The sequence below is a fragment of the Budorcas taxicolor genome, chromosome 9 (assembly GCF_023091745.1).
Source record: "Budorcas taxicolor isolate Tak-1 chromosome 9, Takin1.1, whole genome shotgun sequence".
In the NCBI taxonomy this organism is placed as follows: domain Eukaryota; kingdom Metazoa; phylum Chordata; class Mammalia; order Artiodactyla; family Bovidae; genus Budorcas; species Budorcas taxicolor.
In genome coordinates this window covers 7,758,445-7,765,644 of record NC_068918.1, presented here as the reverse complement: position 1 = coordinate 7,765,644, position 7,200 = coordinate 7,758,445, and the positions used below count along the sequence as shown (strand labels likewise).

The following is a 7,200-nucleotide window of genomic DNA, read 5'->3' as shown; positions in this document are numbered from 1 at the left end:
TATTGAAAAGTCTTGCAATGATATAAACTGAAAATTAGATTTTTTTGCCTTAATTATGTGATGACTTTTCCTTAGATGACCTTTATATTTTCATTTTGAGAACTAACTTTTTAAGTTGAGCATGAACCAAATTATTGTAATTTTAGGTATTTGATTATGTGAGCACGTCTGTTCTTAGGCTGTAAGTTCCTTAAGTGCAGGTGCCAAATAATTTTTGTACTCTAAGAACAATCCTGACATATCAGTGGTTACTCACTAAATGCATCTTTAATTAATTATGATATTTTAAGCAAAAAGCTACTCTGATAATCCTTTGCAATATTTGTGCTAAATTCAAACTGTTCTCCAATGACTATAATGCTGTTTTTTATGTGAAATGAGTTTTTGTTTGTTTTATATTTCTCAAACACAGCATGTCAATCAACTATCCAAAAACATTCACATTTCTATCTTGGGAGACACCCAGCCTTCTTTTATCAAAGTTTACAGAAGTGACACAAATGGTAGCCTCATTCCTGCTTAGAGTATGTATCTTGAGAACACATGAGACATGAAATGCTTTTGTGCATATATAATTGATACCATGTTCAGACATGAAAAAGGTTTTGTTTGAACTTTTTCTAAAGTAGATATCATCTACTCTGGACACTTGACTCTCAGCTTCAGTGGCCTAATTATTTGTTGGGTCTCAAGTTCAAATTTCTCTTCTGAAAACTCTCTCTCACACACACACACATTCATTAATCTCAAGGATTATTTATTTTCAACACCACTCATTTGATTCCACTTTGTGCCAGAAAATATACATGGATGAGTAAAAATCAATTATACAAAGTTTAGACAATTGGTATAGAGAATAAAAATCAAGTCCCCCTTACCTTCCTCCCCATCCCTTTCCCCTTCTATAATGGTAGCCCCTTCTTAACAACTGGAATGTACCCTTCTGGACTTTTTCCTTTGTATTTGTAAACTGATATGTATAGCTGCAGATATATACAGTGCAGAGTTGTTATTTTGAGGGTTTTATTAACATAAATGGTATCATGTTTTATGATTTTCCTTTTCCTGTTATCTCCTCCAAGAGATTTTCCTGTCTATACAACACCTTATTTTACAGAAAAGAAAGTTAAGACCCAGAAAGGTGAAGCAACTTGCCCAAGGTCACACAGCTACTAGTCCCAAACTTCAAGACAGATAACTTCCCTACGTCAATAGGAATGTGTATTTTACCACTTCAGTAACAATAAACTTTAAAAATATCAGAGGCTCACCACAGTGAAAAGTTACCCTTCATTCACTTAAAAGATCTGTCATGGTGGCACTGGCTCCCCACACTTCTTCCCTCTAGGACTCAAGAAGCAACCTCTGCCAATCTCACAGCAGAGAAAAAGCAGAGATGTCAAGGTATAACCTGGCCCACAAAGCTTCCACACTGACCTGCCATTGGCCAAAGCACGTTACAGCCTGACACATAACTTGCTTTAACCAACATGGCGGCCTGACATCAAGAGGGTGGGGAAGCATAACCCTCAGCAGGAAGAAGAGTAATAATAGTTGACAATCATGATACAACATGTATGCAGCCTTCTTTCTCCTTTTCATTCTTTGGATTTGTTTGATTTGTCTTTTTTTTTATTTCTGATTCCACTTTTTCTCTCTACTATTTTGAAGATTATTTTTAATGTTTGTTATAAAATGTTAGATGCATATATAACTCTTTAAAGACTAAAGTTATTATTTTTATCTTCCCAAACAATACAATTTGACTCTAATTGACTTGCAGGCTATTTGACTCCTTTTTCTTACTTTATAAATCACACTTTATTTTAGTACTTTTTAGTTTTATAGATAGTGTTCATTGAGATTTATCCCATTTTTACCAGTCTGCTAATATTTCCTTATGTAATCACAGAATATTTTGTAGCATCATTTTCTAGACTTCTGGAGTAAATACTTTATCATTTTTATAAGGGGGTTTAGTAAAGGATTGTTAGTAGTAAAATCTTCCTCTTATGATATAGGAAACAAGATATGAGTTTCATTATTCTGGGCTAAGATTTATTTTTTAAAACACTATGGAAGTGTTATTCTGCTGTCTTCTGGCTACCATTAGTGAGGTAAAAAATACTCTGTGTATCTAAATGCTGTTTCCTGTACTTAATATGTCTTTTTTCTCTGTCTGTGTCTAAGATTTTCTGTGTTTTTGATGATTTTCAATTTCAATCTGATGAGACGAGTTTGACCACAAATCTTCTCAAGGGTTTAAATATGCTTAATTTATCTCTAGGGAGATTTACCTTTTCTCCTTTCATTCAGAAATTCTGCAGAAAATACTTATTTTGCATCCATTCAGAAGATGCAACTTTCCTAGTCTGATCTTATCTGAAAGGTCTCCTATTAGACTTCACATGGAACGTGATCTAGGCTTTGCCTTTTGACTCCATCCAGCCATGAAAATAAAGGCCATGGAACCAACTGTGGAAAAGTGGATTTCTCCAGAGAAGCCAGGTACTTGTCACTTACTCACTCATCTCTCTGGATTCATGCTCCTAACTATACTTTTGCCTCCAGAGAATTTCTCTTAATTTCTGGCCCAGAAATGCACTTATAGATTTATCTGTAGGTGATTTTCAAATGAGGTGGGCAGGAAAGCTAGTGCACCAAATTACTATAAATGAAAATACCTGACGGACTTAACCAAGAAAATGAAATCACAAGCAAAAAAAATTAATTGAATAGAATACATTAGATAGATAATAGTATTATTATTAGTAAATAGATAAATGTATTTACTGAATACATTTATAAAATAAGAAAAAATATATGGTATTTTCTGTTATTAAATACCAGCCATTTCAAAGAAGGATATGGATTATCACTAAGCCCAATATTCTGAGGTAATCAATACAAACATACTATGAGTACTGAGAAATGGCTGACAGAGAGATTGAGAACTCTCCATAATTGTGTATCTGTTTGTGGTCTGGTGATACATGAGCCATAGCTTTTTCTAATAGGCTATATATTGGCTTATCTTTCCATCACTCACAGCTTTCTGCTTTATGGAATATCTCCACAATAGGGCCATTAACCAAAATTTTAGAAAAGCAGACCTGATTGAAATTTAAAAAGTGCTTGTCAAGGAGTGCAGCCCAGGAGATACACATTTAAGAAACACTTGAATTGTGTTCTGCTGGAGTACAAAACAGAGGAGGCTTACAAAAGCAAAAATCACAAGATTACAGTTAGTTATTTAGTTTTTTGAGTTGTTTATCAAGAATCATAATTTAAATTGGCAAGAAGTAAAGGTGCTTGAGGTTAGGGTTCATTGGAGTCTGAGATAGATGCATAATTACAAGGGGAGAACTTAAGACTGTTGGCAGGTGGTGTTCTAAATATGGCTGGTGGTGTCCTTGGGTCTCATACAGTTCAAACAAACTTAAATTGTAAATGGCGCAGAGACAAGCCTGAGACCAGAATCTCTATGGCCACCTGATTCCTTTTTTAAACCTGAACTTGATTACTTCAATATAATTTCAATTCGCTGCTGCTTCTAAGTCGCTTTAGTCGTGTCCGACTCTGGGTGACCCCAGAGATGGCAGCCCACCAGGCTCCCCCATCCCTGAGATTCTCCAGGCAAGAATACTGGAGTGTGTTGCCATTTCCTTCTCCAATGCATGAAAGTGAAAAGTGAAAGTGAAGTCTCTCAGTTGTGTGCGACTCTTCGCGCTATCAGGGTCTAACTCTAATTTTGTGTATCACTAAGTGTTTCACTGTCCTTCCCAGCCTAATTCAGATACTCAACTGAAGTAATTCATCTTTATCCCCACCCCAAACTCTGCTCCTTGGCTCTAAAATGTTCCCAATCCGATTCCATTCTCATGAGGCCTTAGCTATATCCACATTTCATTTCAACACTGAATCATAGTGATTTTCCTTTATGCTACTGACTTGTGTTTGCCACTAGAGGCTTTTAAGAAGATTCTTCTTGCTCATGTCCTCATGATATTAGTAAGGGAGAATTAAGAATGTAGAACTACTTCAAAAAATTAAATATTTAAATGTTAATTGTAGAAAGCAATGAATTAGTCAGATTCAAGTACAAAATGTCTTTTCTTTTTGTTTTTTATTTTTTTATTTTTTGTCATTTTTAATATATTTTTTTAAAATTTTATTTTTACTTTATTTTATTTTACAGATCTAAGAGTTAATTATGACCCCAGGGCAAAAATAATACTCTTTCAACAGCAGCTATTGTCTGGAAAAGATGCTTTTGAAACATACATAACAGGTGAAGCAGTTGAAAGGAAGCAGTTGAAGATCTTGGACATTTATTTAAATGAGTTTAGCTTTCCCAAGTTGGATCTGCTTCAGAAATAGGTAGTATATGTTTGTGCTGAGATCAAATGATCTGAAATGTGCCAGCTGGAAAGAACTTCCACTAGTAGTTACTGTCGTAAGTTCTAAAGTTGAAGTTCTGTTTTGGAATATGAAGACGTTTGATTCTCTATTAAAATCTCTTCCCTACTTCCGCCTCTGTCCCATGAGTGCCACCCTAATTTATTTGAGCAATGTGCTTATGCGCTCATGCTCAGTCACTCAGTCTTGTCGAACTCTTTGTGACCCCATGGACTGTAGCCTGCCAGGCTCCTGTAGCCTTGAGATTCTCCAGGCAAGAAAACTGGAGTCAGTTGTCATGCCCTCCACCAAAGGATCTTCCCAACCCAGGGATCGAACCCACATCACCTGTGTCTCCTGCATTGGCAAGCAGATGCTTTAACTCTGAGCCACTTGGGAAGCCATATTATAGTAATACCCTCTCAATAATTAGTTTAAAGTAATATTTTAAATTTTGACATCTTAAGTAGAAGAACATTTTGAATGAACACCATTGTGTTTCTCAGATTGAACCTGTAATATGGTTAATTTTTAATTTTGAAAAAGTACTGATACTCCTATTTTGTTATCATTAGTGGGAAAAGCTCTTACTTGGAGCTTTTTTCAAATACATTTTGAAATATTTTAATAGACATATAATTAGTCAAACTGTTAGAACCAGTCTTCTGTAAAGAAAAACCCTTAAACTTATTTTTTCAGCATACTTTGGAAAGTAATGTTAAAATAAAAGTCAAAAAACAACAGAATCATTCATTTGGTGTTTATATTACTGCTATCCTGCTGTAGTTACAGAGCTCCTATAAAGTTTTATTTGCAGGCTATGAAGATAGAGTGAGGCATAATGAAATTATACTAATGGAAAGTCTGTTCAAAACTAAATGTTTAATTACCAGAAAGTCAAAACTGAGTTAGACTATGCCAAATCAGACACCCTCTATCATCAAGATGAAGAGAATGTGAGAGACAAAACAGTTCTAAACACATTTGTGATTTTATGTTCTTCCTCAAGACACAAAACAAAATGCTCAGTTGTGAAGCAGCGAGACAGCCTGCTAATTTTATAATGATAGACCCTAAGAATAAGCAACAATCATTCTCTTTTTTGTTGCCTAACTGATAACTCAAAATCCCCCCTCAAAAAAATCACTTAATTTTATTTATAGTTGCCAAAACTTGGAAACACTTAACATAAAGATAACAAATGGATGTGGGACGGCTGAGTGGAACATCTTGCCTAGATTTCTGTATTCCAATGCACATCAAGTTGCTAAAGAGAGCTTGACTTAATAATTGCAGGAAGGAACTTAGTTCAAGTTCACAGACATATTCTCATTGTCCCACCATCATATATATGTGCTTTTTGACAGACGAATTCTACTCATCATTTAGAATTCAATATTCTGCTTGTGTCCATTAATGGCTCCTTGCAAATCCTCTAATAAAGATCAAGGCCAACCTCTCCTAACCCCTTGCCATAACCGAAGGGATTAGATCCCACTCAGTATTTTATTACATGTAAAACTATTCTCTTTATAGGTTCTGTAGTGAAAAAAAAGAAAAGAAAGAAAAACTTACCTAGCTAACACTTAAATAACATGGAATGATTTTAACATAAAAGATACTTGGAAAAGTAGAAACTTTATAGACATTTAACAAAAATAACATTGTCATCATTAACTACATGGGTTTTAAAAGCTTAGTCTTCCCAATGGTCCAAAGTCACATTAGCTTCTGGAATATAACCAAGGGTAGTAATCAAGGTTTAATGCTGTATCAAAGAAGCATCAAGGGCCTCAGTTCCTTGATTCCAAGGTCACTAATTAGCGATTTGTTTTTGTTTGTGTTTGGTGGGAATGTTTAAGAGAATAAGCTCAATTTAAAGTATATGAAGAATTGGAAGACTATTACTCAAAATGATATTTTCCTTTTTTTTCTTTTTATTTGACTGCACCAAGTCTTTCAGCACTCAGAATATTCATTATCCTGTGCAGGATCTTCATTGAGGCATACAGAATCTTTGGTTGTGGAATGTGGGATCTAGTTCCCTGACCAGGGATTGAACCTAGATCCTCTGCATTGGTAGTACAGAGTCTTAGCCGCTGGACCACCATGGAAATCCCAAAATGACATTTTCAGTAGTTTTACATATATATAAAACTACTGAAAATATATAACTGGTGGTGGTGTTTTAGTTGCTGAGCTGTGTCTGACTCTTGCGACCCCATGGACTGTAGCCTGCCAGGCTCCTCTGCCCATGGAATTCTCCCGGCAAGAATCAAGAATACTGGAGTGGGTTGCCATTTCCTCTCCACAAGTTCTTCCCGACTGAGGGATTGAAGCTGCATCTCCTCCACTGGCAGACTGGCAGGCAGATTCTTCACCACTGAACCACCTGGGAAGTCCTAAGTGAATATTCAGTTCAGTTCAGTTCAGTTCAATTGCTCAGTCGTGTCCGACTCTTTGCAACCCCATGAATCGTAGCACACCAGGCCTCCCTGTCCATCACCAGGAGTTCACTTAAACTCACGTCCATTGAGTCGGTGATGCCATCCAGCCATCTCATCCTCTGTCGTCTCCATCTCCTCCTGCCCCCAATCCCTCCCAGCATCAGAGTCTTTTCCAGTGAGTCAACTCTTCTCATGAGGTAGCCAAAGTACTGGAGTTTCAGCTTTAGCATCATTCCTTCCAAAGAACACCCAGGGCTGATCTCAACACTAAAAAGAAAGGAAGTGTCAAGCCATGAAAAGACATGGAAAAAGAAGTCAGTCTGAAAAGGCTACAAACTGTATGATTACAACAATA

General features: G+C 36.1%; 1 non-coding gene across 1 annotated transcript; it reads right to left on the bottom strand.

Annotated features, from left to right (window-relative positions):
- Window positions 1-6,439: 6,439 nt before the first annotated feature.
- Window positions 6,440-6,512, bottom strand: TRNAG-ACC (transfer RNA glycine (anticodon ACC)). The gene has a single exon. It is a non-coding gene; the product is annotated as a tRNA-Gly (tRNA).
- Between the last annotated feature and the right edge of the window lie 688 nt (window positions 6,513-7,200).